This window comes from Rhinoderma darwinii, chromosome 6, assembly GCF_050947455.1.
Source record: "Rhinoderma darwinii isolate aRhiDar2 chromosome 6, aRhiDar2.hap1, whole genome shotgun sequence".
NCBI classification, from domain to species: domain Eukaryota; kingdom Metazoa; phylum Chordata; class Amphibia; order Anura; family Rhinodermatidae; genus Rhinoderma; species Rhinoderma darwinii.
This window is the reverse complement of record NC_134692.1, coordinates 83,670,696-83,696,580: the sequence shown is the minus strand read 5'-3', so window position 1 is coordinate 83,696,580 and position 25,885 is coordinate 83,670,696. Positions and strand designations below refer to the sequence as shown.

General features: G+C 45.7%; 1 protein-coding gene across 2 annotated transcripts in view; it reads left to right on the top strand.

The window, feature by feature from the left end:
* Positions 1–3,129: 3,129 nt before the first annotated feature.
* STAT1 (signal transducer and activator of transcription 1) overlaps positions 3,130–25,885 on the top strand; it is a 1,010,933-nt gene continuing 988,177 nt past the window's right edge. The window contains exon 1 of one of the 2 annotated variants that reach the window (XM_075829995.1): positions 3,130–3,371. The gene's annotated coding sequence lies outside the window, so the exon portion shown is untranslated. The remainder of the gene's footprint in view (positions 3,372–25,885) is intronic. The other variant, XM_075829994.1, reaches the window with a different exon arrangement.

Below are 25,885 nucleotides of genomic sequence, written 5' to 3'. Positions count from 1 at the left end.
CTGGAGGCCGGACAGGAGGAAAGTAAGTATGAAATATATATTTTTTTTATTACATTAAAGGGAATGTGTCGCTAGAATTTTTTTTTTTAGTTAAACAGTTAGTGTATAAGTGATTAAACGTTGTTCTAATTTTTTAAATTTTTTCACGAGTCAGGAAATATTATAAATTAGATTCTAATTTATAACATTTCCCAGTGCTGGTCACTAGATGGAGCAATTACCAAAATTGCAGCATTGGCATGTGGTAAAGTAACCATTGCTTTATGCTGCAAAATTTGAGTATACACACTCGCTCTAGTGAGCTCACAGAATCCCCCCTCCTTTATCCTGGCTAGTGCCAGGAGAAAGGAGGGGATTGAACGGTCAAACCTCCTACACTGTGTGTCACCATTTTTTGAGCTAACACACAGTGTAGTAGGTTTACATACAGTAGTAATCACACACTAAAACACGTACATACACAGACCTAACTTACCTGCTCCTGCCGCTCCCTCCGGTCCGTCTGCTCCCTCCGCTCCACGTGCTTGCTTCAGAACACAAGTCCGGAAGCCGCGACCGGAAGTAGTAATCTTACTGTCCGGCCGCGGCTTCCGGTCCACAAGAAAATGGCGCCGGACGTCGCTCGGCCGAAGACCTTCAATATGGACTGTGTGGGAGCGGCGCATGCGCCGTTCCCACACAGACGGCGTACAGCATAGTGGATGGAATGGGTCCCGTTCGCATTCACTATGGGGCTGTATGTGCCGTATTCCATGTCTGTATGTGTCGTTAATCAACACATACAGAGATGGAAAAAAAAAATGGAGCCCACATAGACAAGAAAAAGTTAAAAAAGAAAAAAAAGTAAAAACACAAACACACAAATAAATAAAACATTTTTTAATAAAACACTAAAAGCAAATTGATATAAAAAATATTTTTTTTTGCAACACTCGTCCTTTAAAATTTTATTTTCCGAGCGCCGAGCATGGTACTGTCCAGGGTGCTGAAAGAGTTACCGCTGATCAGTGCAGCCCATTAACTCTTTCTGTACCCTGGACAGTACCATGCTTGGCGCACGGAAACAAGGAGTGCACACGGCCGCTAAAACGGGCACACGGATCCGTCACAAACGGCCGTGAAAAATGTGTCGGAAGTGTGCACGAGGCCTTAAGGTGGAACTGCCACATCTATGGGTCAACAAAATCTAGTATCACTTTGTTTGAACAGCTATAAGGGTAACTTCACACGGGGCGGATACGCTGCGTAAATGTACACTGTGTATCCGCCCCGGTGGCCCGCAGGGAATTCCAAGTGAAAAATGGCACCAAATTGTGGTGCAGTTTTTCGCCTGGAATGTCTTCTGCAGAAAACTGCAGCATTAACCGGCCTGGTGGTATGAAGTTTCATCCCAGAAGACAGCTGCAACAATGGTCACATGTGATGAAACGTCATCGCAGGAGGCCGTCCCTGTGACGACGTTTCATCCCATGTGACCACCGCTACAGCCTGTGATTGGCTGCAGCGGTCACATGGGTTGAAACATCACCCCAGGAGGCTGGCCTGCAGAATGTCACAGGTAAGTATAAGATGTTTTTTCCTAAGTTACGATTTTTGCAGGGTACATTTTACCATTCCACTGCAAAAGTCACAACACTTGACAGTTTTTTACGGGTTTTAGATCCCCATTGAATTCAATGGGAAAAACCGGCAACAAAATGTTGTCGATTCCACATCGCAGGTCAATTTGTGTGCGGAATATCCGCATATCACGCTTGCAGCGTGTGGATTTCTTGAAATCTCATCCACTCCTCTGCTACTGTACTACGCTTGGATTTTCCGCAACTAAATATATTGCGGAAAATCTGCTGTATTTACGCCACGTGTACTAGCCCTAAAGATGTGAAGTCTGCTCCAGTGACTTGGACAGGGAACTACCAAATATATCATGGTATAAGGCCTCATGCACACGACCGTAAAAACTCCCGTTATTACGGGTCGTAATTACGACCCCTAATAACGGGCTCATAGACTTCTATTGGCGACGGGTGCCTTCCCGTTTTCTCACGGGAAGGTGCCCGTGCCATTGAAAAAGATAGAACATGTCCTATTTCAGGCCGTAATAATGGCACGGACAGTCCATAGAAGTCTATGGAGCTCTCGTAATGACGGGTGGCTACATGTGTGCACCCGTCATTACGGCAGCGTTGCTAAGCGACGTCAGTAAATAGTCACTGTCCAGGGAGCTGAAAGAGTTAACTGATCGGCAGTAACTCTTTCAGCACCCTGGACAGTGACTACCGATCAGTATAAACCTGTAAAAAATAAAAATAAAAGACGTTCATACTTACCGACAACTTCCTGCTTCCTCCAGTCCGGTCTCCCGCCCGTTGCCTTGGTGACGCGTCTCTCTCGACATCCGGCCCGACGTCCTGGATGACGTTTCAGGCCATGTGACCGCTGCAGCCAATCACAGGCTGCAGCGGTCACATGGACTGCCGCGTCATCCAGGGATGTGAAGAGAGGGACGCGTCACCAAGACAACGGCCGGGTAAGTATGAATTTCTTTAACTTTTATTACAGAAAAGGCTGTCCCTTCTCTCTATCCTGCACTGATAGAGAGAAGGGGCTGCCGATTAGTGCAGTGCTATTTTGCCGCCAAAAACGTGCTCGTAAATACGGGTGGAATACGTGTGACACCGGACCCATATTTACGAGCACGGGTTCGTAAATACTGGTGCAAAACGGGTGGAATACGTGTGACACCGGACCCGTATTTACGCCAGTATTTACGGGTGGGAAAAAATACGGTCGTGTGCATGAGGCCTTACTGTTCTGTAGAAAAATATAAACAATATACTAGAAGTAATAGTTAGGTATCTTAAGACGAGTTCAGCTCTTTAGAATAGTTAATAGGTTTAGTCATTTTCAATTGGAGATGGAAGCTTTAATAATTTATAAATATGAAAAAAAAAAGGTTCTTGGAAGGGAACTAGTCCGATTTTCTCCAGCCTGTTTATAAGAAACATTAGATCGCTTTGCCCTACGACACAGACAACAGTTACTCAATAGGTTTTGCGCTCCTTGCGGCCTAACATTGAATCACATGAACGTGCAAAGCTACGTCCGGTCTCCACATTAGCAATGTCGCAATGATCACTAGGAAGGGGCGAAAACATTGTACAACATATGAGCGGATTCGGAGTTCAGAGAGGATGTACCGTGCGATGATTGGTCGTTCTAATCCCGCCTGAAATTAGCTTAGTCACTTTCAGTTTTGATTCTGTCGAAAGAGGAAAACCGGTTTGCTGTTAAAGAACAAAACCACCGTTTTGAACCCTATCCAGATATTAGCAGGCTACGTAGTGTGGAAAAAAATCACAAACAATCAGGTAGGCTGGAATACTCCTGAATATCTTGCAAGTGTGTCACCGGGCAGCTCCACGGCGTCGCTTTTTATTTATTTCATTGACTTGACTTTATCCTGGTATTGAGGAATTAGATGAGACGTTATGGTGGATCTGCATGTTCAGGTCATATGATGCTCCTCAACTTCTTTTGCTATTAGCGCAATGAATTACCCTGGGCAGATGTCTCTGCTGAACAGTTATGTTGTGGACTGTACTGTGCTAGTGCGCTTCTCTGCAGCACCGTGACACCTCCCCATCATCTGAAAAAGTCTCGCGATATAAGGAAAAAATTCTCAGACCTAGGTAGCAAGCCACGCCCTCAAAATCATCCCCCTCCTCCTTTTTTTGCCCTTTCATACTGGCAAATAATTGGTAACAAGCATTCCTAAGGGTAGGAACACACTAGGTGTAAACACCGTGGATTTTCCGTAACGGATTTAATTTCGGAAAATTCGCAGCGTAGTGTGGGTGAGATTCCAACAAATCTCATCCCCACAGAGTGGAAAAAAGCTCCTGAAAAAAAAGCACATAAATTGCCGTGCGGTTTTATTAGCCGCACCATGTCAATTCATGCTGTGGAATCGCTGCTCTTGTGATGCGCGTCTTTCCCATTGAATTCAATGCGGTGCTTAAAGAGGCTCTGTCACCAGATTTTGCAACCCCTGTCTCGTATTGCAGCAGATCGGCGCTGCAATGTAGATTACAGTAACGTTTTTATTTTTCAAAAACGAGCATTTTTGGCCAAGTTATGAGCATTTTTAGATTTATGCAAATGGCCTTTCTTAAAGAGGCTCTGTCACCAGATTTTGCAACCCCTATCTGCTATTGCAGCAGATAGGCGCTGCAATGTAGATTACAGTAACGTTTTTATTTTTAAAAAACGAGCATTTTTGGCCAAGTTATGACCATTTTCGTATTTATGCAAATGAGGCTTGCAAAAGTACAACTGGGCGTGTATTATATGTGTACATCGGGGCGTGTTTACTACTTTTACTAGCTGGGCGCTCTGATGAGAAGTATCATCCACTTCTCTTCAGAACTCCCAGCTTCTGGCAGTGCAGATCTGTGACGTCACTCACAGGTCCTGCATCGTGTCGGCACCAGAGGCTACAGTTGATTCTGCAGCAGCATCAGCATTTGCAGGTAAGTAGCTACATCGACTTACCTGCAAACGCCGATGCTGCTGCAGAATCATCTGTAGCCTCTGGTGCCGACACGATGCAGGACCTGTGAGTGATGTCACAGCGTGATCTCTGGAGAACACGGCTGTGTCTGCACTGCCAGAAGCTGGGCGTTGTGAAGAGAAGTGGATGACACTTCTATACACAACGCCCAGCTAGTAAAAGTAGTAAACACGCCCCGATGTACGCACATAATACACGCCCAGTTGTACTTTTACTTTTCAACACGCCCAGTTGTACTTTTGCAAGCCTCATTTGCATAAATACGAAAATGGTCATAACTTGGCCAAAAATGCTCGTTTTTAAAAAATAAAAACGTTACTGTAATCTACATTGCAGCGCCTATCTGCTGCAATAGCAGATAGGGGTTGCAAAATCTGGTGACAGAGCCAACTGGGCGTGTTTAAAGTTAAGTACAAGTGGGCGTGTATTGTGTTCGTTACATCTGGGCGTTTTTACTTGTTTTACTAGCTGGGCGTTGTGAATAGAAGTGTAAAATGCTGACAAATCAGCATCATCCACTTCTCTTCGTTACCACCCAGCTTCTGGCAGTGCACAGACACACAGCGTGTTCTCGAGAGATCACGCTGTGACGTCACTTCCTGCCCCAGGTCCTGCATCGTGTCGGACGAGCGAGGACACATCGGCACCAGGCGACAGAGGCTACAGTTGATTCTGCAGCAGCATCGGCGTTTGCAGGTAAGTCGATGTAGCCTCTGTCGCCTGGTGACGATGTGTCCTCGCTCGTCCGACATGATGCAGGACCTGGGACAGGAAGTGACGTCACAGCGTGATCTCTGGAGAACACGCTGTGTGTCTGCACTGCCAGAAGCTGGGTGGTAACGAAGAGAAGTGTATGATGCTGATTCGTCAGCATCATACACTTCTATTCACAACGTCCAGCTAGTAAAACAAGTAAAAACACCCAGATGTTACACATACACAATACACGCCCAGTTGTACTTAACTTTAAACACGCCCAGTTGTACTTAAGAAAGGCTCACTTGCATAAATATAAAAATGCTCATAACTTGGCCAAAAATGCTCGTTTTTGAAAAAAAAAACACGTTACTGTTATCTACATTGCAGCGCCGATCTGCTGCAATACGAGATAGGGGTTTGAAAATCTGGTGACAGAGCCTCTTTAAAGAGGCTCTGTCACCAGATTTTGCAACCCCTATCTCCTATTGCAGCAGATCGGCGCTGCAATGTAGATAAGAGTAACGTTTTTTTTTTTTTAAAAAAGAGCATTTTTGGCCACGTTATGACCATTTTTATATTTATGTAAATGAGGCTTTCTAAAGTACAACTGGGCGTGTTTACAGTAAAAGTACAACTGGGCGTGTATTGTGTGTGTACATCTGGGCGTTTTTACTTCTTTTACTAGCTGGGCGTTGTGAATAGAAGTATCATCCACTTCTCTTCACAACGCCCAGCTTCTGGCAGTGCAGACACAGCGTGTTCTCGAGAGATCACGCTGTGACATCACTCACTTCCTGCCCCAGGTCCTGCATCGTGTCGGACGAGCGAGGACACATCGGCACCAGAGGCTACAGTTGATTCTGCACCAGCAGCGGCGTTTGCAAGTAAGTAGCTACATCGACTTACCTGCAAACGCTGATGCTGCTGCAGAATCAACTGTAGCCTCTGGTGCCGATGTGTCCTCGCTCGTCCGACACGATGCAGGACCTGGGGCAGGAAGTGAGTGATGTCACAGCGTGATCTCTCGAGAACACGCTGTGTCTGCACTGCCAGAAGCTGGGCGTTGTGAAGAGAAGTGGATGATACTTCTATACACAACGCCCAGCTAGTAAAATAAGTACTTTTACTTTAAACACGCCCAGTTGTACATTAGAAAGCCTCATTTACATAAATATAAGAATGGTCATAACTTGGCCAAAAATGCTCGTTTTAAAAAAAAAACCAAAACGTTACTCTTATCTACATTGCAGCGCCGATCTGCTGCAATAGGAGATAGGGGTTGCAAAATCTGGTGACAGAGCCTCTTTAAAGAGGCTCTGTCACCGGATTATAAGTGCCCTATCTCCTACATAATCTGATCGGCGCAGTAATGTAGATAACAGTGGTTTTTATTTTGAAAAACAATCATTTTTTAACAAGTTATGAGCAATTTTAGATTTATGCTAATTACTTTCTTAATAGACAACTGGGCGTGTTTTTACTATTTACCAGAGGAGTGTGTGACGCTGACCAATCAGTGACAAATCAGTCAGCGTCATACACTTCTCATTGTTCCAGCCCAGCTTCTTTCACTGCACAATCACACTGTAACAATGGGCTGTAACAATGAGAAGTGTATGACGCTGATTGGTCACTGATTGGTCCGCGTCATACACTCCTCTGTACAACGCCCAGTTGGTCATTAAGAAACTAATTAGCATAAATCTAAAATTGTACATAACTTGCTCAAAAATTATCGTTTTTCAAAATAAAAACCACTGCTGTTATCTACATTACAGCGCCAATCAGATTATGTAGGAGATAGGGCACTAATAATCTGGTGACAGAGACTCTTTAATCCAGCAACAAAGCCGTGTGTGTGTTGCAACATTTGCGGCGGAATAACTGCGATTCCGCCCCAAAAACCGCAAGTAAGAAAAAAAAAAGGTTATACTTACCCAGAGTTCACTGCTTCTCCTGGGATGACGTTTCATCCCATTTGACCGCTGCAGCCAATCACAGGCTGCAACTGTCACATGGCCTGCAACGTCATCCCAGGAGGCCGGACTGTGAGCGAAGGAGGGGGAGGGCGTGAGTATGAACTCTTTTTTTTTTTTTTCATCATTGCTTATCGCAGTGGAAATTTCGCCCGATTGCGGTTTTTCGGGCGGTGTTCAGGGCAAATATGTATCCGCCCTGAACACACTGTGTGTGTTTCTACTCTTAGGGTGTATTCACGCTGCGTTTTTACTGCAATTTTGCAGCTAACACGGAAACCGCAGTAAAGACGCATGCTATTTTGTAGTGTGTTTTTTTTTGGGGTGTGAAATCACACTGTAAGAACACTCGTTCGGACAATTATTGGCTTGGTTTAACAGCTCAGTGATAAGCAGTCATAGGAGAATACGATCGCTCGTCCGCTGATTTTAATGTTATGCTTTCCTGAAAATCGTCGGTGTGGGCAGCTGGGGATGGGCTGCCAGAAATTATGCAAACTGATGTTCGTCCGTCCCCATACAGTATAGCATCGGCCCGTGTAGAAGGGCCCGTTAACAAGTGCTGATCGACTTATTATATCGCTGATCGCCGCTCATTATAGGGAAAAATTTGGCCATTGTAAACCTGCCATTCCCTGCATACGTGGGAGATTCTGTTCTTGCTGCAGAAACAACTCCATTCAGATGAATGAAACTGATTTTCAGAAATATATGCAACAAAATGTTCCGTGTGTGCAGGGGACCTAAACGTGGACAAGATTTTGGGGTGGAAAAGGTGACAAATAATCCCCCACCTTGTAACTTAACTTGCAAGGGCAAAAACAGAAATGTAAAAAGGTTCTACTATGTGGGCTACCCCTTTCCATTTATCCTATAAGGACATCTATTCTGAGGAGTGGGAAGAGAAAGCAATTGATAGAAGAAGCCACAAATAGAGATATTATACTGATATCTTGCTGCGCTACTATATAGCTGTTGATAATCTGCTGTGATGTTGCTATTACTGGTGTTATAATAAGTACAGTACAGGGAGATATTTTAGCACAAATAGATCTAGTACATTGTGCTATCAGTTGCAGAACTACAGCGTCTGCTACGGGGCCCGGCACAAACCATAAAGTGCGACGGAAGGGGGTCCGGCTTGCTTACCATGATGGAGCAGATAGCCTTTGGGTTCCCTGTCCCACCACTTACCCTAGTAATCCACCAGCTCTTTTAGGCCTGTAGCCTACTAGAGGCGGCACAATGAAGTCACTGCATTTCGTCAACTAACCACTATACGGGGGGGGGGGGTAATGACTATATGGGAGTGTCTCAATATTATTTGTCAATTTATGCTTCGGAAACGCGGCTCTTCTGTTATGCTGTGATTCTGCGGCAAAAAAAAACAAAAAACCTTTTCTCAAAATTAATAAAGCTTATACTTACCCCCGATGCAGTTCTCTGTTCTGAGCGCAGCCCGGCCTTAAGGGATGATGTTTCATCCTATGTGACTGCTGCAGCCAATCAAATCTGCAGGGGACATGCCAAAAAACTGCACTACAATTTGGTGCATTTTTTTTGGCGATTTTACTTGCGATTGGGTGCCACAGGACGGATACGATATGTACTTCTATGCAGCGTATCCGTCCTGTATGTTCGTATCCTTACTGTTTGGACCACTTTGGATGGAGCGTTTTTGAGTGTGGGGATGTTCTGGAAAATCGAGGCGTTAAAGTTGTCTGTGACCAATCTAGGTTGGGAGAAGTTAGGGCTGGGCGATTTTGCAAATGAAGATTTTTTTTATTTCAACCCTATGGCAGATTTTCGATTTGAAGCTCGATTTTCTTATTTTTAGGAGTAATTAAGGAATTAATGTGCATGCCTTTCCTTTATCTCTATACCAAGACACAATTCTTTTACATAAGGGATTTGCAGGCATAGCTATTCCATAATATATAATGATTATCAGGATTGTCCCTTAGGTGCTATGTCTGATCACGCTCATTTATAGGGTATGTTCACACAGGGCGGATACACTGCGTAAAAGCACACAATGTATCCGCCCTGGGCACCTTGGGACTTCCGTCCGAAAAACCACACCAAATTGTGGTGCTGTTGTTTGGCCGAAATGTCCGCTGCGGAAAACTGCACATAAAAAAGTTTGATACTTACGTAGCCGTGCCAGGACGTTTATCCAAATCTGCAGTGGCTGGAGGCGATGTCTGTTCAGTCTTCCGTCACTTCGGTGAAGGAGCTGCGGGAGAAAGCGACATCACAGTGTGGTCTCGTGAGATCACGCTGTGCTGCGAATCAAGATGGGCTGGACTAAAGAGAAGTGTATGACGTGGATTGGTCAGTGTCATTCACTTTTCTATACAATGCCCACTCGGTGAATAGAAAAAAAAACGCCCAGAAAAAATGTGCATAAATTGAGAAATGTTTATAACTTGGTCAATAATAAATGTCTTTATTAAAAAAAAACAACCAGTAGTTATCTACATCAAGGCGTCCGTTACATTAGGTAGGAGATGGAGAAGTTATAAACCGGTGGCAGAGCCTCTTTAAAGAGGCTCTGTCACCACATTATAAGTGCCCTATCTCCTATATAAGGAGATCGGCGCTGTAATGTAGGTGACAGTAATGGTTTTTATTTCGAAAACACGATCTATTTTAAACCACATTATGAGAGATTTTTAGCTTTATGCTAATGAGTTTTTTAATGCCCGAGTGGGAGTGTTTTTACTTTAGACGAAGTGGGCGTTGCACAGAGGAGTGTATGACGCTGACCAATCAGCGTCATACACTTCTCTCCATTCATTTACACTGCACTAGCGATATAGTTATATCGCTAGTGCGGTCACTTACACAAACACTAACATTCCTGCAGTGTCCTGATAATGAATATACATCACTACCAGCCTGGATGTGATGTTTATTCTGAATCCTGACACTTCTGAATCTTTTCTGTGAGATTCCAGCAAGGCAGCGTAATCTCGCGAGATTACGATGTAACCTGTCATTTCAAATGAGATTACGCATGCCTTGCTGGAATCTCACAGAGACGCTACAGACGTATCAGGATTCTGAATACACATGACGTCCCTTCTGGTAGTGATGTATATTCATTATCAGGACACTGCAGTAATGTTAGTGTTTGTGTATGTAGCTGCACATAATGATATAACTATATCGCTAGTGCAGTGTAAATGAATGTAGAGAAGTGCATGACGCTGATTGGTCAGCGTCATACACTCCTCTGTACAACGCCCACTTGGTCTAAAGTAAAACACGCCCACTTGGTCATTAAGAAACTCATTAGCATGGACTTCCGGATCCGGCGCTGGCAATGCAGGACGCAAGTGACTGAGCTCCCGCTCCCATCTAGCCTGCTTGCCCGCAACAGTCGCTCCGGCGGCGACAATCAGCTGTCAAATCACCGGCCCTGCACACAGGAACATACCCGGTGGTGCCTGTATGGAAAGGTACCTCCTCAGAAGTGCGCATAAGCCAGCCATGGAGGATTCAGCCGCGGCCGTGGAAAAGGGAGGTAAGATGGCGGCGCTTCCCGCCACTGCTCCCCCGCTATACACACAGGATGATGAGCTGCAGCAGCCTCAGTCCCCGTTTTCAAGCCCTGCAGAGCCCATAGCCTCTTCTCATCCTGCACCTATCGATTATATAGCCCTGGCCCATGAGGTGGCTAAGCGTATAGCGCCAGACCTGCAAAAGGCACTGGAGAAAACGATGCAAGCTTCTCTGAATCGCATGCATGCGGATCTGGCACAAGTAACTTCGAGGACTGATGAATTAGAACAGCGTATGACGCTGCTGGAGGATGAAAACGAGCGCCTGCAATCCAAACTTAAAGTGGTGCTGTCTGCTACTACGCAGTTGGGGGACAAGGTGGAGGACCTAGAAAACCGCTCCAGGAGGAGTAACCTGCGACTTGTGGGTCTGAAAGAAGCGGTGGTCCCTTCTGATTTACAGCGACTATGTGAGAGGACATTGCCAGCAGCTTTAGGTCTTCCACGTCCCTGCCGCGTGGAGAGGGCACTCAGGGTGGGGCCGTACCCCAGAAATCTTCCAGCAGCGGATGACAACAACTTGCTTCGTCCCAGACAAGTAATCTTTAAGCTGTTGGATTACAATGATAAGGTGGCACTTATGAAGGCATTTCGTAGCAGATCACGTCCTTTGGAGATAATGGGCATGAAAGTGCTACTCTTCGAGGACTAATCTACGGAGGTCGCAAAACGCAGGCGTTCTTTCAGCAAGATCTGTACCGCGCTGTTCCAAGCGAAAGTACGTTTTAACCTGCAATACCCAGCCATCTTACGGGTGTTTCAAGAGAACGTGCGGACCAAGACATTCACCACACCAAAGGAAGCGGAGGACGCACTTGCAGAGCTATGCAGACACAGACCCCAGCACGAGGAGCATCGCAGCCCAGCACACAGCCCACGTCGCAAGTCAAGAGAAGTCAGACGGAGTCGACTGGATATGGAGCGAACCTGGGCAGAAGCTTTAATGCCCACACCCGGAAGAGCCCGGGGAGGTCGATCCGGAAATGGAGGGGACTCTCCGAAGCCGCAGAGGCGACCGCGGGACCGCACCCGATCTACGTCTCCTGATTGACGGGCGAAGTTTTCTCAGCACCATTTTATCTGATGTGGTGGTTTTGTGGACGCTGTAGATTAATCGCAGGTTCTGATCGTTTGCAGATAAGTTTGCAGATAATTTTTAATTTCTGATGGCTTCACTTGGCGGTCTTATAAGGCAACTTGTTTCGGTCAGCAACTGACCTAATGTCACAATGTTAAAATGTATGCATTTTGATATTTTTCCGCATTTCCACTGCAGGGGATTAGAGAGTGAGTTAGGGCATGCTCTAAGCTCTCTCCTTGTGGGCATACTCGACCGGGAATGCTACAAGGCCTCTCCTTCGTAAGGGATTAGTTATACCCGCCACAGGTCGCATACTTAGGGAATGTTCGGTAGGGGACTCCGGAAAATGAGGCGGGGCAGTCTAGCGGTGGAGCACGGTTTATTTTGACACGTTATGCTACAGTCTAAACGGACTCTAAGATGTTGGCCCGTTGGTATAAGATTGTATAAAATTGTGTATAGGCGGCAAAGGGTTAATGAGGTGGTAAGGGCTGGTGCAGCTTAGTCATTAAAGGAGGTATATACGCAGGTCTGGGGGGGAGGGGGACGGAGGAACGGACGTGTTTTGGCACAACAGAAAAAAGTGAAGTCTCTTACGCCAATGGGTATTAGGGGGCTGATGACCATTGCCGCGGGTGATTTTTCTTTCTTTTTGGGTCAAGGCCTGGTGGCCTTGATATGGAGTTTAGTTTTGGTTTCTAAGCCGGGTTTTGGCTACGTTCTTAATGTTTACGCATGGCTTTTAGGAAAAGATGGATCTGACTCCCCGAACCTATCACGGCTTTTAGACATTTTAGCTCATCTTATGCACTGCCCAATAACATGAAAATAATCTCATGAAACGTTAAGGGGCTTAGGTCCCCACAGAAACGGACCAAACTTTTGCGACACATGAAACGATTACACCCAGATGTAGCCCTGTTACAGGAAACTCACCTTACCGAGCCAGAATTTAAGTATTTACAAAAGTTCTGGGTGGGTCAGGTTTTTGGCTCGCCGGCAAGAGACGGTAAGGCGGGAGTTATAATTTTGGTACACAAAAATTTTACGATGGTGTCCCAGGAGCGTGATGATGAGGGCCGTTGGATCCATCTAGTGGTGGAACATGCAGGGGAAACTATCAGTATTCATAATGTGTATGGCCCAAATGCGGTCAACACAGGTTTTTTTGGTCACTTGGAAGCCCAACTTCAGCAGGATCGTACTAAAATTTTAGTTCTATTGGGAGACCTTAACACTGTAAGGTCCTCCAGGGAGGATAGGAGCGCAGGGACTATTTCGCATAGAAATAGGGATAAGATCTTGCGAGACTTTTTAAGACACACTGCCCTTACAGATGCTTGGAGGAGTTTACACCCTGATGCGCGGGAATACACACACTTTTCTCATGTCCATCAATCGTGGTCGCGTATTGATTATTTGCTGGTTAATGACGCCTTATCCCGACGGCTACGTGAAGCGTAATTTCGGAACATGCCCCGGTTACCATTACTCTGGCCGACACAGTAGCTAGGGGAACGGATTTTATTTGGAGGTTCCCCTTCTTTCTGGCAAAGGATGAGGGTTTTTTACAGAAGCTAAAGGGGTGGTGGACGGAATTTGATGGGGATAATGCATCACATCGTTCGGACCCGTCACTGTATTGGCGTACAGCCAAAGTGGTAATCCGAGGGAAAATTATGCAATTTATGTCTAATCTTAAACGCAAAACTACCGAAGGGTACAAGACAGCGAGTGACCGATTACGGTGTGCATACACTGCATTTTTACACTCTCCATCAACGTCTCTGGGGGAGAAATGGAGGGAAGCTAAGCGGCAATTTGATCAGTGGTTAGATAAAAGAGAAAGTATTTATCGGTCCCAATTTGATGCTGATCTAATGCGTTTCGGCAATAAAGCGGGCAAATTATTAGCGCGACTAGCGAAGGGGAGGTATGCACCGTCACACATTTTAACACTTAACAACTCCAACGGAAATCCTACATCAGACCCAAAAAAAACACTATTTTAAGTAAATATTATCAAGCCCTTTACTCAGACACGCCCATAGACCCCCAAAAAGGTAGTGAATTTTTGGAGAAGTTAAAGCTGCCGGGGCTCACTCAGGAGCAGAACGACTACTTGAGCGCAGAGGTTACCTTGGAGGAAATCCAGAGCACCATTAAGACCTTATCCAACGGAAAGGCCCCGGGACCAGATGGGTTTACAGGAGAATTTTTTAAGTCCCTAAGAGAAGAAGTTAGCCCTATCTTGGTGGCATACTATAATATTTTACTAAGGACCGGTACTTTCCCAGCAGAGGCCAAAATAGCGCACATAAAGGTATTACCCAAGAAGGGGAAGGATCCTCTTGACCCGGGGTCGTACCGTCCCATATCACTGATAGACTAAGACCAGAAATTACTCACAAAAATTTTGGCCAATCGTTTGGCTACGTATCTACCCACACTGGTGGGAAAATCCCAAGTAGGCTTTGTAAAGGGTAGGGCAGCAGTGACTAATCTACGTAAGGTGTAGACGGTGCTAGAAACAGGCACGATCCCCAGCCAGGTACCCGGCCGGCACTCTTAGCGCTAGATGCAGAGAAAGCTTTTGATAACATAGAGTGGGAATGGCTGGGGATGGTGCTGGACAAAATGAATGTCCAGGGAGCCTTCGGATCTTCTTGAAGGGTGTTTACAATAATCCCCAGGCTCGCATTCATTCCTCAGGATTTCTGTCGGCTCCCTTTCAGTTGCATAAAGGAACCCAGCAGGGATGTCCCCTGTTGCCACTATTATTTAATCTAGCACTGGAACCTATGGCTAGATTCCTGGAGGAGTCCGCTGTGTTCAGAGGTATTCAGGTGGGATCACTGGCAGTTTAGTTAGCCCTGTTTGCTGATGACGTTATACTTTTTATGTCAAATCCTCAAGAGCATTTATTGCCGGTTTTTCATTTTTTACAGGATTTTGGGCAATGCTCGGGATACAAAGTCAACATAGCTAAAAGCGAACTGCTGGAGTTGGGCAAACCACTGCCTAAGACCTTTTGGCAATCCTTGGGATGTGGGATATCCCCGGTTAAGCACTGCATTACTTATCTGGGCATTAAGATAGGGAAGGTGCCAGACACCCTGTATGGCCTAAATTATCCCCCGCTATTTAAAAAAATACAAGCAGAACTCACCCGATGGTGCCAGTTGCCGTTATCCCTTCTGAGGAGGTGCCACCTGATTAAGATGGTTAGTTTCCCCAGATTGCTATACCCCTTTCAAACACTCCCGCTCCTATTGAAACATGTGGCTGTCTCTAAACTGACTTCCTCATTCACAAAATTTATATGGGCAGGAAAAAGGCCTCGCATCGCACTCACCAAGCTCATTATGGGCAAACAAGAAGGGGGTTTGAACTTCCCAAATATCAGGGGTTATAACGTGGTATGTCTCTTTCGTCATGTAGTGGATTGGCTCCACGAAACGAGCCATTATTCCAACTTAGATCTGGAGGGGGAGTATGCCTCACCCCGGAACCTGAAAGCCTTGCTACATTGTAGAGTTGCTTCTCTTCCGTGCCATCTCAAAACCTCCATTGTATTGAGAGATACAGTCCTAGCTTGGAAAGCGGTGCGTAAGCTCTTTGACCTACCTCACCTGCTATCGAAACATATGCCGTTGGGCGGACACCCGGAATTCCTACCGGGAGTAGACAGTAGGGACAGATTTGCCTCTTGGGGGACTGCAGGCATTAATAACGCAGGAGACGTTATGCATATAGAGGAAAGGAGATGGTTAACCGGGGCGGAAATCACCGCTAAACTTAGACCCTTAGAGGATAGGGTTAATTTTTTACAAGTTCTTCAGGTACGATCATTCTGCACCTCTAGGCTCAGGGATTTGAATAAGGAAGCCACCACTCACACCCTAGATGAGGTCATAGGTCCAACGACTGTGCGTGCGACTATTTCAGGGTTGTATAGAGCACTTGGGGATGGTTTTGTTCGTCCGCAACCAAGGGTTAGATTCAAAGTCTGGGAACGATGGACTCAAGATCCAGGTATAGGTGAGATCATATTGGAGGGTTGGGAGACGGTACGGAAGAGTGTCATAAACGAGAGCTGGAGGGAAACCTATTTTAAATTAATGCATTTGGCTATATATGGCTTTACATGTTGTCCCAAATGCAACACCCCCCTGACGAATTTGTGGCATGGAGTATGGGGGTGTGTTCATACTAAACGATATTGGGTGATGGTACACAAATATATTTCGGATCATTGGAAGATGAAACTCCCAATGACGCCTCAAGCGCTGCTGTTCCATCAGGCGCGACCGCCGGAGGAAAAGGGTGCTCGAGGGGTGAGATCTCCCCTGCTGGTGCACACGATTTTACTGGTGGCCTTGAGGTGCCTCCTGGGTAAATGGCTGGAAACAGACACGCCTGGGTTAGACCTGATAGTGTCCCGTTTGAAACAGTTATTAGTTATTGAGCGGGTGGAGGTGGAAAGACGGAAAGAAACGGGAACCAAGAAGCTATTCGCTAAATGGCAAATATTCATAGAATCGCAGTGCACAGCGGCCGAGGTGGTGGAAATTGTTACGCCTTTCCGGCACACAGCGTGGTATCATACGCAGCTCTTGGCAGGCACTTTAGGAGGTTTGCAACTTTAATCTAGTTAGGGGGTAAATGAAACGTAGCTACTCATTGATGACCTAAGTCGTGTTCAGGGATCGGGGAAGTCATGTTTTCTGTTGATATAAGGATCAAAACTTATGCCATGATTGTATGTCATGTTGTGTTGTGTTTAATTCAATGTTAATTTGATGACAGTTGAGTGCTGTGCACTTATGACGCAACCTTTGCGTAGAATGTTTATAAGAAAATGTGAAAACTGTTAATAAAAAATGATGTTTTAAAAAAAAAAAAAGAAACTCATTAGCATAAAGCTAAAAATCGCTCATAAAGTGGTTTAAAATAGATCGTTTTTCTAAATAAAAAGCGTTACTGTCACCTACATTACAGCACCGATCTTCTTATATAGGAGATAGGGCACTTATAATGTGGTGACAGAGCCGCTTTAAGTAGTTGTTGGAGGATGGAGCAAAGATTATTCTTAAAGTCCTATATTGGTCTAAGAGGTCATGGTTCCCGTTGTTACTAAAGATGTCTCAAGTCCCCTGGCATCTACCTCTCAGACAGCCGTTACCGTTCCAGGGTCCAGTCCTGCACCTGGTGGTGAGTCACCTTCATCTTACAACCTGGATGTTGAACAGAGTTTGTTGATGGACAAGGATCTTTCAAAAAAGGTTGTAGATACCTTATTAAAAGGCAGGAAGAATGTCACCTCCAAGATTTACCACAAAGTATGGAGAACCTGCCTTTCCTTCCGTAACCGGACTTCTTCATCAGATTCTTTATTTCAACCCAAGATATCCACTAACCTTGAATTTCTTCAATCGGGTCTCGATTTAGGCTTAACGACTTTAAAGTTCCATGTTGCTGTCCTCAGTGCCTTCTTGGGTCAGAAACTAAATGACCATCCGTGGATTAGAAGATTTTTGTTTCATTATAGTAACATCATGGATGGTAGCTCTAATTGTTCCCAGAGTTCCTCATTGGGATCTAAACTTGTTTCTAACAGCACTTACCAAACATCCCTTTAAACTAATTCAAGATTCCTCATTAACCCCTTAAGGACGCAGCCTAGTTTTGGCCCTAAAGGAAAGGTGTAATGAATTTATTTTTTTTATTTTATTTATGTTTTTTTATTTAATAAAATATTATATTGACTTTATTTTTTCACACGCAATGTTTTGTTTTTTATTTACACTTTCTTACTTTACTAGGGGCTGCCATGTTTTATTTCATCTGTGTATGTGTCTCTTAACGACACATACACACATGGAATATGGCAGCTACAGTGCATAGGACATAATAAACGGCTCCCGTTCCTTATATCCTCTGCATATCCTGGGATTCTACTGTCTCGCAGTTCAGAGCGACCCAGCATAGAAGCTGGTTTGTAAAGGGAAAGCCAACGCCAATTTGAAGACCGGCCGCACTGCAGGTAAGGTGTGTGGGTGTCTGTCTGCTTGTCTGTCTGTCACTCTCTCTCATGCCGGCCCTCGCGGCCCCTTTGCACGACCTGCTGTAACTGTGTTTATATATGTGTGTGTGCGTGCAGCAGAGTTGTGTGTGTGCGCGCAGCATAGTTGTGTGTGTGCGCGCAGCATAGCTGTGTGTGTGCGCGCAGCAGAGCAGTGTGTGTGTGCAGCAGAGCTGTGTGTGTAGGTGCAGCAGAGCTGTGTGTGTAGGTGCAGCAGAGCTGTGTAGGTGTACCAGAGCTGTGTGTGTAGTGTGCGCAGCAGGGCTGTATCCTATTTCTGTGCAACGGAGTATGCACGGGCGCCGCTGATCCTTCATAGCCACTTATCAGCTGTTTTGAAGAATCAGTGACAAGCACTCCCACACACAAATCCCCCCCAAACATGCAACTGCCCCCACACAAACCCCCCCACTGTGGGGGAGGGGTTGTGTGCAGGGTGCTGGTGGGGGGGGTTGTGTGATGGTGGGCGTGTGTGTGGGGGCGTGCATGCAGGGTGCTGTTGGTGGGGTTTTGTGCAGGGTGCTTGGGGGGTTGTGTGATGGTGGGCGTGTGTGTGTGGTGGTGCATGCAGGGTGCTGTTGGGGGTGTGTCTGTGGGGGGGTTGAGTGCAGGGTGCTTGTGGGGGGGCTGTGGGATGGTTGGTGTGTGTGTGGGGGGGTGCATGCAGGGTGCTGTTGGGGGTGGCTGTGGGGGGGGGGGGTTGTGTGCAGGGTGCTTGTGAGGGGGTTGTGCAATGGTTTCCTTGGGTGTATGTGTGTGTGTGAGGGGGTGCGTGCAGGGTGCTTGTGGGGACCTCTAGTATTTATTGTCGGGACAAGACAGAAGTCGATGTAGTTGAGTATAAATATTTATATCTTTCATATTGCTAACTTTATTTTTTTTGTTTTGCATGTTCCGCTGGACCTATTGGACTTTTTTTTAATAAAATGGTTAACGAGAGTTTTGTGGGGGAGTTTTTATTTCAATAAAAATATTTTCTTATGTCTCTGTGTTTTTTTTAATACTTTATTAGCGCCTTAGTAATGGCAGTTGTTTGTTTGATGACGTCCATTACTAAGGCAGGGCTTAGTATTGGCCAGTAAAAAGCTAACACTAACCCCCCATTATTACCATGGTACCCACTGCCACCAGTGGTATCGGGAAGAGCCGGGCACGATCCAGTACCGACCATCTGTTGTGATGGCTGGGCACTGGGGTGGCCGCAGGATGGTATTATTAGGCTGAGAAAGGGCCAGAAACCATAACTATTCCCACCCTGGTAATGCTAGGCTGCTGCTGCTATGTTGTATCTGGCTGGTTATGAAAATGGGGGGGACCCCGCATCATTTAAAAAAAAATAATATTTCAGAAAATGACGTGGGGTCCCCCCCATTTTTAATAACAAGCTAGATACAACACAGCAGCAGCCTAGCATTACCAGGGAGGGAAAAATCACGGTTTTTGGCTCTTCCCAGCCTCCTAATACCAGCCCGCGGTCGCCCACATTGCTCAACCTTCACAACAGAAGGTCGTGTACTGGATCGTACCCGGCTCTTCCCGATACCACTGGTGGCGGTGGGTACCGGGGTAATAATGGGGGTTAGTATTATCCTTTTTACTGGCTAACATTAAAGAGGCTCTGTCACCACATTATAAGTGCCCTATCTCCTACATAAGGAGATCGGCGCTATAATGTAGGTGACAGTAATGCTTTTTATTTTAAAAAACGATCAATTTTTACCACTTTATTAGCGATTTTGGTTTATGCTAATGAGTTTCTTAATGCCCAAGTGGGCATGTTTTTACTTTCGACCAAGTGGGCGTTGTACAGAGGAGTGTATGACGCTGACCAATCAGAGTCATGCACTCCTATCCATTCACTTACACAGCAGCATCGCGTTCTTACTATAACGCGATGTGCATACACAGGTACATACACAGACATTAACGTTAATCAAGTGTCCTGATAATGAATATACATTACCTCCAGCCAGGACGTCATGTGTATTCAGAATCCTGACACTTCTGAATCTTTTCTGTGAGATTTCCAGCAAGGGAAACAAAATCTCGTTTACCTCGTAATCTCGCGAGATTACGCGTGGCTTGCTGGAATCTCATAAAAAAGATTCAGAAGTGTCAGGATTCTGAATACACATGACGTTCAGGTTGGAGGTCATGTATATTCATTATCAGGACACTAGATTAATGTCTGTGTATGTGGCTGCAGATCGTGTTCTAGTAAGAACGCGATGCTGCTGTGTAAATTAATGGAGAGGAGTGTATGACGCTGACTGGTCACTGATTGCTCAGCGTCATACACTCTGTACAACGCCCACTTGGTCGAAAGTAAAAACACGCCCACTTGGGCATTAAGAAACTCATTACCATAAAGCTAAAAATCGCTAATAAAGTGGTTTAAAATAGATCGTTTTTCTAAATAAAAAGCATTACTGTCACCTACATTACAGCGCCGATCTCCTTATATAGGAGATAGGGCACTTATAATGTGGTGACAGAGCCTCTTTAAGCCCTGCCTTAGTAATGGACGTCGTCAAACAGACAACTGCCATTACTAAGGTGGTAATAAAGTATTAAAGCCACAGCCTCTTCCTCAGGAGACGCCAGCGCTCGCGTCCACTCACCTTTGCCGGATCCCGTAGGGTGCGCGCGCACGCTCGTGCCCGCTCGTGCCCGCTCTTAAAGGGGCAGCGGAGCGCACCGGACCTCATGGACGAACTTTGACATTTGAGTACCCTGGACTAAAAGAGGGGTCCTGCCCCCTAGTTCTATGCCTGAGCATTGTTGTGTTCCCTATAGTTTGTCTATGTGATGGCCTCCTAGTGTGTTTCCTGTCCCTGTAACTATACTTGTTTCCAGTTCCTGTTCTTACCAATCCATACCTTCCTGGCTTAGCACGGAGCTGTGCCAAAGTCGCGCTGCGCTACATCCACGTCCGACCTGCTTCACCTCGCCTGACGTCCGCCTGCTACCTAAGTCCCAGCCGAGCCTGCCCTGCTGCTGTCTGAGCTGCCACAGGTACCTATAAAACTATAGACAATCACTTGCTCCCTGTTGGCAAGCTGCCATACCGCCAAGGCGGTACGGCCCAGTGGGTCCACAAACCCTTCGTGACAGTACGCTCAGGCCATGGGCCCCGCTGGTCGATCCAAGACTATGACGACGTCACAGGAGATGCGAGAGGATATGCTGGACCTCCGATCTCAACAGGACCAACTCCTCTAGGCGTTGAACATTCTTGCATGTCGGGAGGAGGCACAAGCTGCCGTTCCTCCTACTACACCTCCTGGCAATGTGGACCCTCAGTCTACACCTCTTGGCAGTATTGACCCACGTGTTTCTTTGCCACTTCCTGACCGCTATGATGGAGAAGCAAGTACCTGTCTTGGTTTTCTTAATCAATGCCAGATCCATTTCAGCCTGTATGCTAGGACTTTTTCGTCTGATGGTGCCAGGGTCGCTTTCATCATTTCTCTCCTCACCGGCAAGGCTCTTGCATGGGCAAACCCTATCTGGAAGAGACAAGGACCAGAGACCCGTGACTTCCCTGCTTTCCTCCGGACTTTTCGCATGGTGTTTGAGGAGCCTGGACGGGTTTCATCTGCAGCTGCCTCTTTGATTAACCTACGCCAATGAGACACCTCCATGAGTAAGTACGCCATCCACTTCCGCACCCTGGCGTGAGAGCTCTTATGGAACAATGAGGCTCTGGTGGCTTCATTCTGGCATGGACTATCTTCCAGAACTAAAGACGAACTTGCCGCCCGGGATCTGCCGTCTACCCTGGATGACCTCATCCTTCTGTCTGCCCGGATTGATATACGGATACGTGAACGCCTTCAAGAGGTTCAACGGGAGGGAGCCCTTCCTAGTCTGGTTCCTACTTTGCAGCAACCCCTGCTGTCCCCCGATGTCGATCCTCATAAGAAGTCGGTAATAATGGACCAGTGTAAGTTATCTACTCAAGAGAGACAACGCAGACGCACATCTGGACTCTGTCTTTATTGCGGTCTCGATGGTCATCTTGTGCACCTGTGCCCCCAAAGATCACAAAACCTAGTGTTGCTTGGAGAAACGACCTTGGGTAAAGATGGACTTCCGTCTAAATTGTCCATACCTGTGACCATAGTGTCCGGCGAGAAAACGCATCAGGTCTCTGCGTATCTGGACTCTGGATCCGCTGCTAATTTCATCCAGCTCCAACCTCCCCCTGACAGCCGCAGCCACGAGTCGGCAAGCGCTGGCCCCAGCCTCCTCCTCAGGAGACGCCAGCGCTTGCGTCCACTCACCTTTGCCGGATCCCGTAGGGTACACGCGCACGCTCGTGCCCACTCTTAAAGGGGCAGCGCGTGCACCGGACCTCATGAACGAATTGACTCGTGAGTACCCTGGACTATAAGAGGGGTCCAGCCCCCTATTTCTATGCCTGAGCGTTGTTGTGTTCCCTATAGTTTGTCTATGTGATGGCCTCCTAGTATGTTTTCTGTTCCAGTCCCTGTTCAAGTCCCTGTCCCTGTACCTATACTTGTTTCCAGTTCCTGTTCCTAGCAATCCATACCTTCCTGGTCTAGCACGGAGCTGTGCCAAAGTCGTGCTGCACTACATCCACGTCTGACCTACTTCACCTCACCTGACGTCCGCCTGCTACCTAAGTCCCAGCCGAGCCTGCGCTGCTGCTGTCTAAGCTGCCACAGGTACCTATAGAACTATAAATAATCACCTGCTCCCTGTTGGCCAGCTGCCTTACCGCCAAGGCGGTACGGCCCAGTAGGTCCACAGACCCTTTGTGACACAGGTCTCCAGAACTTTACGGGTGCATATTCAGAGGATGATCACAACCACAGAGCCAATTACAGCAGGTTACAGTTCCATCTCATTAGTTTAACTGGCAGTATATCCCATGGACTTATCAATTCTACAAGCTTAAAACTACTGCATCCACATATAGCTAATGACTTGCCCAATTACTCCTGCTTTCATATTTAACTATGAACTTCAACTCCTTAGAGGCACAGCCAGATTTGGCCGTGTGGACACAAGCCATTTTTTCAAATCTGACGTGTCACTTTATGTGGTAACAACTTTTGAATGAGAGACATCTAGGGGTGAAGGAATATTCATACAATTCTAAAACACATGTGGTATTTTCACAAATAGATAATTGTTTTGTAACCAGCCGTGCCCTGGAAATTATTAAAAAGATTGCGTATGAAACGAAGGGGATCTCAGATCATGCACGTTTAGTAGTAGAATGTGTAATGGGTAGTAACACAGGGTGGAAAATATTTCGTTTCAATTCTTTTTGGATTCAAGTAATTAATTCACTGGGTACTTTTGAAACTGGTTTAGCTGAGTTTCTAACATTTAATAGGCACACATCATCACAATTGTTTGTATGGGATGCTATAAAGGCATATTTGAGGGGTGCACTGATCAGAGAAATTAGTCACTATAAGAAGAAAAATAAACAAAAGGAACTAGTCCAGAAGGAGAAAGTTAGTCAACGTGAAAAAGAAGCGGTGTCCTCTTCATCCAGGGAAAAAACTATGACAATTATTTGGTTTTTAAAGGTCAGCAGGATCAACTTTTTATGAATTATTGTGTTGCTATAGAAATGGGAACCCCAGGAAAAATGTTGGCTGGGATTATTAAATCCGAAAGAAAAAGTATATGTATCTCAGCTATACAGAATGACAAGGAGGAAATTGTGGTGGGAACAGATCAGGTGCAAATTTCCATGTTATTTTAAGAATATCTTTCTCTAAAGGGGGAAGGGAAGGGTCCTAAAGAAGAGAATGCTGAGTTTTTGATGAGATTAGGGCAGCCTTTCTTGACTGAGGAAAAAAAAGAATGGTTGGAATCACCAATTTCCTTGGAGGAATTGGAAAAGGCCTTGGCTGCATCTTTAGATGGAAGGGTCCCGGGTTTGGACTCACTCCCATTTGAGATTTATACAAAATACCGTGAAATCTTGTCAGTCGACTGCGCTATTGATTCCGTCGGAAAAACGGAAACCTGCCGGAACGGTGACAAACGGAAACCATTAGCAGTGTTTCCGTCACCATTGATATCAATGGTGATGCAAACGGAAGCTGTGGTTTCCGTTTGACTTTCCGTTACGGAGTTCCACGACGGAAACCTCCGGCGGAACCCTGGAACGGAAAGCGAACGCTGATGTGAACCGGCCCTTAGTTATATATGAGGAAGCATTTGAGGTTGGTCTTTTACCTGAGTCTATGAGGGTAGCGATGATAATACTTATTCCAAAAGAGGGAAAGCATCCATTATCTTTGGACGCATATAGACCAATCTCGTTAATGAATACAGATGCTAAGATCTTGGCTACGTCTCTGGCAACAAGATTAAAAGAACTAGTGGGGGATCTAATCCACAGCGGTCAGGCTGGTTTTATGATGGGTAGATCTACAATGGGTAATGTATCCAGATTATACCGGAATATTCAGCTAATGCCAGACAATCCGGGGGTAAGATTAATATTGTCGCTGGATGCAGCCAAGGCCTTAGATTCTATTGAGTGGGACTTTTATGTGGGATGTGTTGAGGTATATGGCAATAGGGCCAAAATTCCTAAAGTGGATAAAATTCTTATATACTGGAACAATGGCAAGGATATCTATAAATGGGACAATATCGGATCCATTTAAGGCTCATAGAGGAACTAGACAGGGCTGTCCACTATCACCTTTGCTCTTTGACCTAGTAATTGAGCCATTGGCAAGTTATATAAGAAAAAGCCCAGGTATGGAAGGGAAGAAGAGAAAAAAAAGCATTGTTCGCGGATGATATTCTATTGTTTTTGGGTACACAAGATTCTATTGGGATTATCTTTTAACCCATTTGATGAATTCGATAGATTTTCAGGTGTGGGTATTAACTGGGGAAAGTCTTCTATCTTACCGATTGATGAAAAAGAACATATTCCGGGAGAGCAGTTAAAAAGAGTAGCAAAAAAAGATTACTTTAAATATCTGGGGATTAACGTCTCTAGTGATATAAAGGAGTATGAAACGTTAAACGTAGCCTCACTCTTGAAATACATACAGTGAAGGAAATAAGTATTTGATCCCTTGCTGATTTTGTAAGTTTGCCCACTGTCAAAGACATGAACAGTCTAGAATTTTTAGGCTAGGTTAATTTTACCAGTGAGAGATAGATTATATTAAAAAAAAAAGAGAAAATCACATTGTCAAAATTATATATATTTATTTGCATTGTGCACAGAGAAATAAGTATTTGATCCCCTACCAACCATTAAGAGTTCAGCCTCCTCCAGACCAGTTACACGCTCCAAATCAACTTGGTGCCTGCATTAAAGACAGCTGTCTTAAATGGTCACCTGTATAAAAGACTCCTGTCCACAGACTCAATTAATCAGTCTGACTCTAACCTCTACGACATGGGCAAGACCAAAGAGCTTTCTAAGGATGTCAGGGACAAGATCATAGACCTGCACAAGGCTGGAATGGGCTACAAAACCATAAGTAAGACACTGGGTGAGAAGGAGACAACTGTTGGTGCAATAGTAAGAAAATGGAAGACATACAAAATGACTGTCAATCGACATCGATCTGGGGCTCCATGCAAAATCTCACCTCGTGGGGTATCCTTGATCCTGAGGAAGCCGAAAACTACACGGGGGGAACTTGTTAATGATCTCAAGGCAGCTGGGACCACAGTCACCAAGGAAACCATTGGTAACACATTACGCCGTAATGGACTAAAATCCTGCAGTGCCCGCAAGGTCCTCCTGCTCAAGAAGGCACATGTACAGGCCCGTCTGAAGTTTGCAAATGAACATCTGGATGATTCTGAGAGTGATTGGGAGAAGGTGCTGTGGTCAGATGAGACTAAAATTGAGCTCTTTGGCATTAACTCTACTCGCCGTGT